The sequence below is a fragment of the Alligator sinensis genome, unplaced genomic scaffold (assembly GCF_000455745.1).
Source record: "Alligator sinensis unplaced genomic scaffold, ASM45574v1 scaffold858_1, whole genome shotgun sequence".
NCBI classification, from domain to species: domain Eukaryota; kingdom Metazoa; phylum Chordata; order Crocodylia; family Alligatoridae; genus Alligator; species Alligator sinensis.
This window is the reverse complement of record NW_005842079.1, coordinates 503,723-514,823: the sequence shown is the minus strand read 5'-3', so window position 1 is coordinate 514,823 and position 11,101 is coordinate 503,723. Positions and strand designations below refer to the sequence as shown.

The 11,101-nt window shown below is 49.5% G+C and overlaps 1 protein-coding gene across 2 annotated transcripts in view; it reads left to right on the top strand.

Annotated features, from left to right (window-relative positions):
• SLC38A3 (solute carrier family 38 member 3) overlaps window positions 1–11,101 on the top strand; it is an 81,255-nt gene that overhangs the window by 28,406 nt on the left and 41,748 nt on the right. The gene's annotated exons all lie outside the window — the stretch shown is intronic.

The window sequence follows — 11,101 nt, the reverse complement described above, 5'->3', positions numbered from 1 at the left end:
GTGTGAGTAGTTTACAGTTTTTAAAGACAGTTTGGGTTATAGTTAGGTTTTGGATGTAGTTTTGTGGGTGGAGCTGTTGCAAGTAGCAACAAAGTTTGCTCCTCTTTATTCTGTCTACTTTGAATCCATACATGGAACAGGACAGTAGTATCTGGGCAGAGATTTCTCTGTGAAGGGCTTGCCTACATGCTGTTTGTGACCACCTCTGTTCAAGGATTGATGTATGTGGCGTCAGAAACAAGCTGCACTGTGATAAAAAAACAACTGTTTTTTCTGTCAGTAACTGTTCCCACAATCGGAAACTGAACCATTAGGCCACACTAGGAGCAAAGGAAGATAATGAGGTAGGGGAAAATCCTGAGGATGGCTCAATGATTTGAAAGGTTGCTCCTTCTCTCCCTCATCCAGACCAGTTGCTCTAGTTGCTCTGCTGGTGACACAGCCCTGCTACGGTCCATGGATCTGTCCATGGATCTGCACACACCCTCTGGGGATCTGGCTCTTTGTTTCTTTAGAAAGCAGAGAGCTGAATGCAAGACAGATTGGACTCTTTTGTGACTATTAGAGCCCCAGCTCAAGAGCTGTGTGGATGGACAATAGCTGTTTATACAGAACAGGATGGAGCCCACAGCTTGAGTGGGGCACCTGAGAGTTGTGTGGGGAAAGCTGGGGACTGAGCCTGGGTTTTGAGTTGTGCCCATGGACTCCCTGCTGCCTCAGCTGGAAGCCTGCATTTTCTACTGCAAAGGTGATTAGCCTTGGGAATAGTTCACCTGGGAAGGGAGGGAGGGATTTTCTGCCACCTGAAGTTTTTTAATCCAGCTCTGTTGTCTTTCTGTAGCTCTGCCAGGAGTCTCTGGGCCCATTGCTGGAATCACTGGGTCAGATTCTCTGTGCAGGATGTCAGAATGATCCCTACTGACAACTTTCTCAGCAAAGCTGTGGTTTCACAGGCCTTCACTACTGTGTTTTTAAGAGCCATCACATTTGAATTAATGCTCCCTAGCTTAGTTTTAAAGGACAGAGCTAGAAGCTGCATTGAATTCTTAAGCAAGCAATGCCATTCAACAACAGAGAGGGTTGTAAATATCTGTTGCTTCATCTGAGGACAGCATGAATCCTTAAGGAATGATGCTTTTTAAGAATAAAGGCCTCCTATTAAAAAAGCTTGGAAATTCACAGGTAAGTTCACCCAAATGGCCTAAACTCTTCCATTGCCACACAGAAAGAAACAGCGTGGTTCAATAGCAAGGAACCAGTGTGCAGATTCATTGGTGTGGCATCTGTTCTCAGTACTACAACAAGCTCATGAGCTGATCTTAGGCAAGTCACATGACAATTCTCTGCCTTGATTTCCCTAAGGGAGATATTCAGATGGAAATGATGTGCTGGTGGTTTTGAGTCTTAAGGTGAAAAGGGGAGTTGGATCTTCCTTTAGTTTTCTGTAGTAGGTGGTGTCAGAGAGTTGTGTATTGGCTTCTTCTATGTAGTCTTCATGGGTAAGGATAACTATAGCTCCTCTTTTATCTGCTGATTTTATTATTATTTGGTGCTTGGGTCTTAGAGATTCTATGGCCCTTCTCTCCGCACTAAATGCCCTGATGGAAAGCATATTGGAGAAACCAAATGACAACTGTGTACCAGAATGAACGCACATCAAAAATCAAAGACAAAAATACCCAATTACCTGTGGGTGCACACTTCTCACAAGACAACTGCTCTCTCTCCAATCTCAGTTCTAATCCTCAATGGGAATTTATAAAGCACCTTTCGTAGACGAGCCTATGAACTCACTTCATCAATCTAATGGATACAAGAAATCATGGACTAAATATAGACATTAGATTTATGGCACATTTTAACCTGCCTGCCATATGATAACCCCAGGTAACCTGTCTGCATTTCACCAGCTATGTTCTATCACCAGTTCTACATTCCTTCCTTTTCCCCTCCACCTACCTATCTCACACTTATTGTCTCCCATTCCCTCTGATCCTTACTGCCATGTATTTGCATTTTCTCAGACCTGCATTTTGGCTTCTATTCCACCCAGGAGAGCACATACAACACCAGCAGACTCCCCCTATGCCTGAAGAAGTGTGTTTGTGCCGGAAAGCTTCCAAAGAACAATTTTTCCAACTATTTAGTTGGTCTAATAAAAGATATCACGTCTACCCAAAGAACCTTGTCTGCCTGTGTCCTTAAACCAACATGGCTACAACCAACAACCATGGAGTCCATGATTCACCCAGCCAGTTATAATCCTTGCCGGACAAAGCCTCAGTTTGGGAGAACTGGTTCGCTCCTTTGGTGTCAACGGACCAGATCCCTGACTGGTGTAAATCCACACTTCCACTGGGGGCCATCAGCAAGACAGCAGTTGTGGCATCATCCATGACTTACCAAGTGCTGGAACAGGCCATACCATCCCTTGAAGTCATGGTATTATGCTGCTTCCCCATCCCCATACTCCATCCCATCTGCCCACAGCTTCTATAGCAGAGCTGGGTGCAGTGTACAACACACTCAATCCTACCTTCCTTTCTCCTGCACCAAATACCCAAGCTGTAAGAGACCTGCTGTTTTCACCTTGAAGCTGTGCTATGCTCCTCCAGAGCCCACCCCAGCTAGGCTGTTTGGGCTCCTGCCCCTAGTAGTTCCAACAAATACTATGTGGGTCCATCTTTTCTTTCTTGCTCTTGTATTTTGGTGAAAATCCAAGACCTCAGCTTTCTAGCCTGTAGCTGTCAGGATTAGCAGATCAACTGCAGCACCTGACCTGTGAGTAGCAGGTGTTTCACTAGTCTTAGAACCTGGCTGGAGACAGTTCTTGCAAGGGACTTGGCTCGGTTCTGTGGAGCTGAGGGGCACTGAGAAGCCAGAGAAACATCCAACCCCCAGGAGCTATAGCACTCATAGCAGTCAACAATTGCTGAGCAGCTGCACTGCATGTTCCTGGTTTCTCTGCCCAAATCCAGGAGGCTAGTGGGGGTCACTGAGAAGAGAAGAGGATCTGGAAGCAGGTCTCCTGGGTTCTGTGACTAATGCTACCAACAACTCACTCAGCAATTGAAGCAATTGAACAAATTGCTTCCTTCCTTTCCCTCATGTATGACCAGTCCTTTACCTTGCATCAACAGTATCATGTCTGGGGAGGGATCTAAATCTCACTGTTGAGATCAACTGATACTTCTGCTCAATGTGTAGGCTAAACTAACAACCCATCAGGCTGCCTAAGGAGGGAGATAGGGAAGAATGCAGAGAATATCCTAATGCCAGTATCTAAATCTGGGGGCCATACCATCAGGTCCTGCATGCAAAGCACTATCTCATCCCACAGGGGCCCAGCCTGAAAAACTCGTCCCAAGTCTGCCCCACGGCTGCTGCTCTGAGGTCAGTACTGCTCCCTCTGCAGGTCCTGCTACTGGCCAGCGTCAGAGCCAGTCGGTTTGATGGACCTTGGTTCTGATCCACTGTAGGAAGCCCTATGTTCCCCTCAGCCTCAGCTTCCCCATCTGTAAAAGGGAGCAAGCAACACAAAGCTGGGTGTCTGAGGTTGAATTCAAGCCAGCCCTGAGCCTCAGTTGGAAGCATATCCACCCGCCCTGTGCTATGATCTCCTCACTTAGGCATGCATTCCCCAGCTCTGCAGACCTCCCCATCCCCCTCTGCAAGCCATGCTGCTGCTGCTATTTCCATAGACACTTTACACATCACTGCTTCTTTCCTGGATTCATCCTGGAATGAGGCACCCTTCCCAAGATGCCTGCCAGGGGCTCAGCCACAAACTCTGAGCCCAGCCCCGTGGGAGGAGAGCCTGGCCTCCGTGCAGCCACGGCAGCCCATGCTGGGCCTCCGGCTCCACATTGCCAGCACATCCAGGCAAGTGGCCTGGAATGACCTTGTCTGCTGCATCTCCTCCAGCCTGTAGCAGTTTCCCCAGCACACAGCAATCATGGGACCAGTGGCTGCTTTCTGTAAATCAGCTACAAGCTCAACAACTGGCTGCTCCGGCTTTCACTGGCTGATGACCCCCTCTCCCATAGAGGGGGTCATCAGCACAGTGATCTGGGTATCCTGTGGGGGGGGGAAGTCAGTGGTTACTAAATTGCAGTACTTTTTATCCACCTATGTGTCTATCCATCTATTCCCTTATGCTTTCTTAAACATTATCACTCAAAATCTCACATGCAGTTACTAGCCTCCTCAGTTTGCCAGCCACTGTTTGGAGCAGATCTAGTTACAAGACAGACCCCACGTCACAATTCCCCTGGGTGCAATCATTCTGCATATGGCTGCAACGTATCTGCCTGCTCACTGTCTGCTCAGTGTCGGTTGGCTCTGTGCACGGCAGCAATGGGAGTGGAACATTTGCATGTCCTGGCCTCAAATGGAGAAGAAAGTTGTGTTGCTCCTGAGAACAGTGGATGATGGGATTGAATTTAAAGGATTGTAGGTATCTTGCCTCACGTTCCATATATTTGCTGAGAAGAATGTTGATATCATGAAAAACACATGGGAAGTTATTTTCCACTGGCCATCAGGCCATGTGCCTAAAGATAGGGCTCCTGAAATGATAGCAGGCTCACCCAGGGCACTACGACCATAGGACGGCACCAGCATTAGCAGATGTACAACTCTGCATACAAGCAGCTACCCACTTTCCAGGCCAGGAGGTAGTGGATGTGGACCCTCTCACTGTAGTGCTGCCTGATGCCATAGTGAGACATTGCACATTATTTTGGGCCACAGATTTTAACATGGAACAAAAATAAATCCCTGTTTGTTTAATTTTATTGGGACACTGGGGCAGCTTCTTTCAAGCCAGGATGGTTTTGGCCAAAAGGTGGGTATTTGCTTGCCTGAGCTATAGGAAGCCCAGAGGATCCTGGAATGCTTACCCACCATGCAGTACGGGTCTGCTCATACAACCTGATACTGTGTGGCCACAACCCAGTGGCGCATGCTGCCAACTGTGAAGACACTGTGCGAAAATAGTGCAGTTAGTGCAACTGTGTCAGCAGGGCTTTCACTGCCACAGCTCTCTAGTGTAGAAAATGTCTAACAACCCAAACAACTCCACAGAAATCAGGGACTCGTTTTAAGAGCCAGTGATGCCAGTGGAACTGCATAGGAAGTAAATCAGGGCAGAGTTTGTTTCCTTTGATTGCAGACCCCAGTGGGAGAGAATGGGAGCAGACAAGGAGCTGGGGTATCGGAGGAGGTGTTGAGGGTGCCTCCCACAAGAATTCAGCTTGTCCTGTGGAGGATAGCCATACAGCACACCAACACACCTCAATTCTCAGGCCAGGTCAGAGAAACATGAATAGATGATGGATATGTGCAGACACCAGAGACTTGGAGCCTGGATATGAAAGGAAGGGATGGTAATGGATTGAACATCTGTACATCTGCCTTTATTAAGGCACAGGAAGGCTAGCACAGAGCTGAGGCTGGGGAAGTAAAAGCAGTTCCTCTCCTTTGCTTAAACGAAGGGCATGAGCTCCTGCTTGGATGTGGTGACTTCAGCTGGTTTCTGGAGCATTTGCTTTCTAGGGGTGCTGGAGTTAGGACAGAAGTCAGAGATGGCACAAACTCCTCTCTGTTTGGTGGTTGTTCTGTGGCCCACCTGGAATGAAGTGGTGGATGTCGGGTCTGAGACATTCTGTCCTAAGGTCCCTGCATGTTTCTACCTCCCCCTCCTTCAATGACTCAGCTTTTCTGTGTTCAGTCCATTGAAGAACAAGCTTCTCCCACCCCATCACTTGTCTTATTGGCATCATCCACAGTCTCATCTAGAAAAGGGCTGAAAGATCTACAGTGCAGCTGCCTTTCTCAGGAGCCAGGCTTGCAGAGATGCCAGGCACCAATAAGCAATGCTCCCTGTGGCTCTGAACAACATGTGAGTTGGAGAAGTGCCTACTAGAACTTGTAGTCCCCAGGGGCATGCTTCCACACTAGACTGGAGACTAGCTTCAATGGAGTCCCTTTTATACAGATTTAGATACTGGCTTCTTGTTCCAGGCATATTCAGACATAGAGTATGGCCAGCTCCTGCTCTTTGTACTGCATGCCACTTCCTGAGGATAACCCAAGTATCTTGTCACATAGGGATCAGATCCTCCCACATGTTGTTCCCCTAACAAAGATGGATAAATCTTTGGGTGCAGCTTTAGGCCTATGACTCTGCCTTGTTTTAGCAGTACTGAGCTGTCAATTGATGGATGCTGTTTTCCCAGAATATGGCCTTGTGGTTTGCAAGGACAGACTCCCCAAGGACACCTTCAACTGCCCTAATTGTAAGTCTGCTGAATGTTGCCAACAGCCAACAGAGTAGGCCTTTTAGTGAGGACTAGTGACTCCCTTCCTTATCCTGATACAGACTGCATTTGTTCTGCTTCCCTGTGCTTGTGTTCACATAGGCAAGGGAAGTGGGAGAGGGAACTGCTAGGATTCAAGGCATTGCAGGTTTCTTGGTAATGTTCCCTTCTGGCTGGTAGATGGTCGTGTGCTTTAGCAGCTAGAACACTGGACTGGGACTCAGCTAACCAGGCTTCATTTCCTTCCCTGTTGCCTCAGTTTCCTTGCCTGTAAAATAGAGATAAGGAGAACAGATGAATACCTAAAGGGTTCTGGGGTCCATGGTGGAGTTTCTGGTCAGAATGAGATAAAGAGGAAAATAAATGCTACTTTAGATTAGCCAACAGTCTGATGGTTTGGGTGCTCATTTGCAATACAGTATTCATGTCATTTGGGATACAAGAGAACTCAGGTTCAAATTCCTGCTCCAAAGCTGAACTTGAACCTGAGGCTCCCATGGCCTAGGTGAGCACCCAGATGGGGGTGGGGGGCTAGACTGCTGGCTCTCCCAGGTTTGGGGCTTTCTTTAGGTTTCCTCATGAATAACGGTCCCGATGTCCCCATTTGGTTCCACATGAGGACAACACAAACTGTTGGAATGTAAATGTTTTTTGCAGAGTGAAAATCTGCTTTTCCAGCCAGTCCCAATAACACTGGCTTAGAAAACGCTTGGCATTACCCCCGCCCCAAGGTCCCCCTGCAGTTGGAGTTAGGAATGAGGGGAGAGTGCCTCTTTCTGAGCTGCCCAGAAAACGGCACTGTCCATGCAAGCAGTTTCCCAGCTATCAGCAGGGAGGGGCACAGGGTCCGTACACAGGGTGCTTTGTGCTGCCTGCCAAGGCATCCTGCACTAAATGGTCAGGAGCCCGGCAAGCTTCCTCTGCCAAGTACTTGTTTCCCGTTCCTGCTCTTTCCTGCCCCATTTGTCTGCCCCTGGATCTCCCCCAGACTCCTTGATTGGCACCAGAGGCAGCTGCTGCTGGCCCCAGGCCAGAGGTAGAACTTACTAAGTCTTTGTCTCCAGAAAGTGCCAAGCAATTTACATAACTGTCAGGGGGTGATGGCAGCTTCTGAAAGGGGCTCACAGCCTCTCCCTTGCCCACCTAAGCCCTGGGACCACTATGGAGTGGGAAATGAGATTCGTCCATTTAACCCTTGCATTCCCATTCCCCCTTTCTCCCAAATTGGCAGGCAGGTCATTAAAGTGACCCATTCCAGTGATATTTAAAATCTCAGTCCCATGCTGCTAGGCTGTGCCACTCCTGCTACCAACAGTACCCCTCAGCACAACCCAAGTGCTTCTCACCATAGAACTCAAAGTAGTCTGTACCTCAGTTTCCCCACACAGCTGGGGAAACTGAGGCATGGGGCAGGGAAATGACTTGCTCTCCTACCACAGATGATGGGGACAGAAATCTGCTTCCCTGGCTCTCAGCACCATGTCACCCTCTCAGGGGCTCTCCTCAGCACCCTGTCTTTACCAGGCATGATCACCCCATTTTGGCCAGCCCGGAAGGATGTGAAGAAGGGGCTGCCAGAGCTAAAACTGTTGGTATGAACTATTAGACAAGGGGCCAGGCTGATACTTGAGCAAATGCTACAGGGGAAGAATCTCCCAAGATACAGGGCATTTCTTAGGAAAACTCTGCCCCCCATCCCAACAGGCTTTCCTTGGGACAGGAAGTGTTCCTCCCTTGGCTTGGCAGGTGAGAGGTGGCAATGTAACCCTGGAAGCAACCTGGGCTAGGACTTCAAACTGGTGATGGAGCATTTAGAGCGGCTGAATGTCTTTAAGTTGGCAGGATCGGATGGACTACACCTCAGGGTGATGAGGGAATTGGCTGGAGTTATTGTGGGACTGTTGGTGAAGGTATTTGAAGACTTGTGGTGCTTGGGAGAGGTCCCAGAAGACTGGAAAAGGGCCATTGTGGTGCCAATCTTAAAGGGGAGCAGGGAGGATCTGGGAAACTATAGGCTGCTCAGCTTGACCTTGATATCGGGTAAAATTTTGGAAAAAAATATCAAGAAGTCCATTTGTGAGAGACTGGCAGAATGCATGATGCTGAAAGATAGCCAACATGATTTCATTGCAGGCAGGTAGTGTTTAACCAACCTTGTCTCCTTCTATGATCAAGTTATGAACCTCTTAGGTGTGGGAGATGCAGTTGATGTCATATACTTGGACTTTAAAAAGGCCTTTAATATGGTCTCCCATGACACTCTTATAAAAAAACTGGGGGACTGTGGGCTGGCAGAGTCCATGGTCAGGTGTGTTGGGAATTGGCTAAGGGGTCAAACCCAGAGAGTGTTAGTGGGTGGGTCTGTATCATCTTGACGGGAGGTGGTCAGTGGTGTCCTGCAGGGTTTGGTTCTTGGCCCCGTGCTGTTCAACATCTTTATCAACAATTTAGATGAGGATGTGGAAAGCACACTGCCCAAGTTTGCAGACAATACTAAGTTATGGGGAAAGTGGGCATGCTAGGGGATAGGATGTGTATCCAAGTGGACCTAGGCAAACTGGAAAGGTGAGCGGAGTGGAACTGGATGCAGTTCAGTAAGGATAAATGCAGAGTGCTTCATCTGGGGAGAAGTAACCAGGAACATGAATATAGGTTTGGAGGAGATGTCCTGGCCAGCACGATGGCTGAAAGGGACCTTGTGGTTATGGTTGATGACACAGGATGAACATGAGCCACCAGTGTGACAGTGTAGTCAATTGAGCTAATAGCATCCTGGGATGCATTAGCCAGTGCATCACGAGCAGGGCTAAGGAAGTGATACTTCCTCACTCGACGTTGGTGAGACCCCAGCTGGAGCACTATGTCCAGTTCTGGGCACCACACTTCATAAAAGCCATGGAGACTCTTGAAAGGGTCCAGAGAAGGGCTGCAAGAGTGATTAAGGGCCTGGAGGCAAACCTTATGAGGAAAGACTATGGGATCTGGGACTGTTCAGCCTGGGGAGGAGAAGACTGAGGGGGGACTTGGTGGCCATTTATAAGTATGTAAGGGAAGAATATCAGGAACTGGGAAAAAAACTGTTCACTGGGAGTGCTTGTACACATGAGGTGGTTTAATTCCCCTAATTTGAAATGGTGGGGTTTTAATTTGCAGGTTTTTAATTGTGACCCACCGTTTCAATGTAGGAGCTTCCATCACTGTGATGGAAGAGTGAAGGCCACTGTCAGCTTGCCCCCTCCCCCCTGCTGCTGCAGGCAAGCTCCACCCAGGAAAAAAACCCCAAAGCAACGAGGGGCCAGATCCTTTTTTTTCCCTCATGGAGCTGCCCACCTCTGCGACTGGGGTGCGAGCTGCCAGCAGCCCCTGAGCTGCAGGGGGCCCTGGACCTTCTCTCCAAGGTGGCAGCACCCCCCAGGTGGCATCTGCCAGATAGCAGCCCGCCCGGGCAGCCCCGGGAGGTGCCGTCCCTGCGGAGGGAAGGTCCGGGGCCCCCCACAGCTCGCGGGCCACTCAGCCCCCTGTCACAGGAGAGACAAGCGGGCTCCATGAGGAAGAAAAAAAAGGATCAGGCCCCTCGTTGCTTTGTTTTGTTTTGTTTTTTCCCCAGCAGAGCCTGCCTGTGCAAGCTGCTTCTAGGCTGTGAAGCCCCTGGGCTGCAGGGGGGTGGGGGGGTGGGCAGTGCTTCCCTCCATGGCGGTGGCACCCCCCAGGGTTGCCCCAGGTCACAGGCAGCACCCAGCATCTAATGGTGCATGGGGCATTGGAAGCCCAGGCATGTTCAGGGAAGCTCAGGCTTGGCGGGCTTCCAGGGCCCCATGCACTGTCCCTGCCACCTTCCTGCTGCCTGGGACTGCCCAGGAACAGGCTGGCTTGCCCCTGGGGCAGTTAGGGAAGGCAGCAGGAGGGTGGGGTGTGCTGGCACCTGGAGAAGGTGGTGGGGATAGTGCACAACAGGGTGCTGGAAGCCCGCCAAGCTCAAGCTTCTGTGAGCTTGCATGGGCTTCCAGCACCCTTTGCACTGTCCCTGCCACCTTCTCCGGCTGCCAGACATGTACAAGTGCACGATTTTTTAAATCCACAACAGGACAATTTGCCTCAATTAAACTAAAATACATCCAAGGTGGTCTAAGTTGCCACGCTCAAATAAGTTGTAATGTGAAAAAAACTGTCACGTTTACGTGGTGACACCATTATCTTAGACAAATGATTTCTCATCACTTTTTTTCACATGTACATGGCCCCACCATCACGTGTACAATCACCCTAGGGTGCCCCAGGGGAAAACAAAGAGCAATGGCCATAAACTGTTAGAGGATGGTTTCAGGTTGGATGAAAGGAATGACTTCTTTACAGTAAGGGTGACCAGAATCTGGAATAGACTTCCCAAGGAGGTGGTGCAGTCCCCAACCTTGGAAGTCTTCAAGAGGAGACCGGACAGACACCCTGCTGGGATAATTTGATCTCAGCAGTATTCCTGCCCAGAGCAGGGGAGTTGGACTCAATGATCTTTCAAGGTCCCCTCCAACCCTTACAGTAACCAACCTCCTGGATTTCAGGCACTGTGGCGTGTAGGTGTGATATGCACCCAGAGGCAAGGGATTCTGGGTGATGCACAGGGGCAAAGCCTATGTGAAGGTGGCAGCTGGGATGGCATCAGTGGTACCAGGGTGCGTTCAGACCTCTGCATTCTGTTCTTTGCCCCCCATGAACATCTCAGCCTAGGCATGAGCCCAAGATCCGTACACTTGAGTATCAGGCTGGAGCGGCAGGGGGGGGGGGGG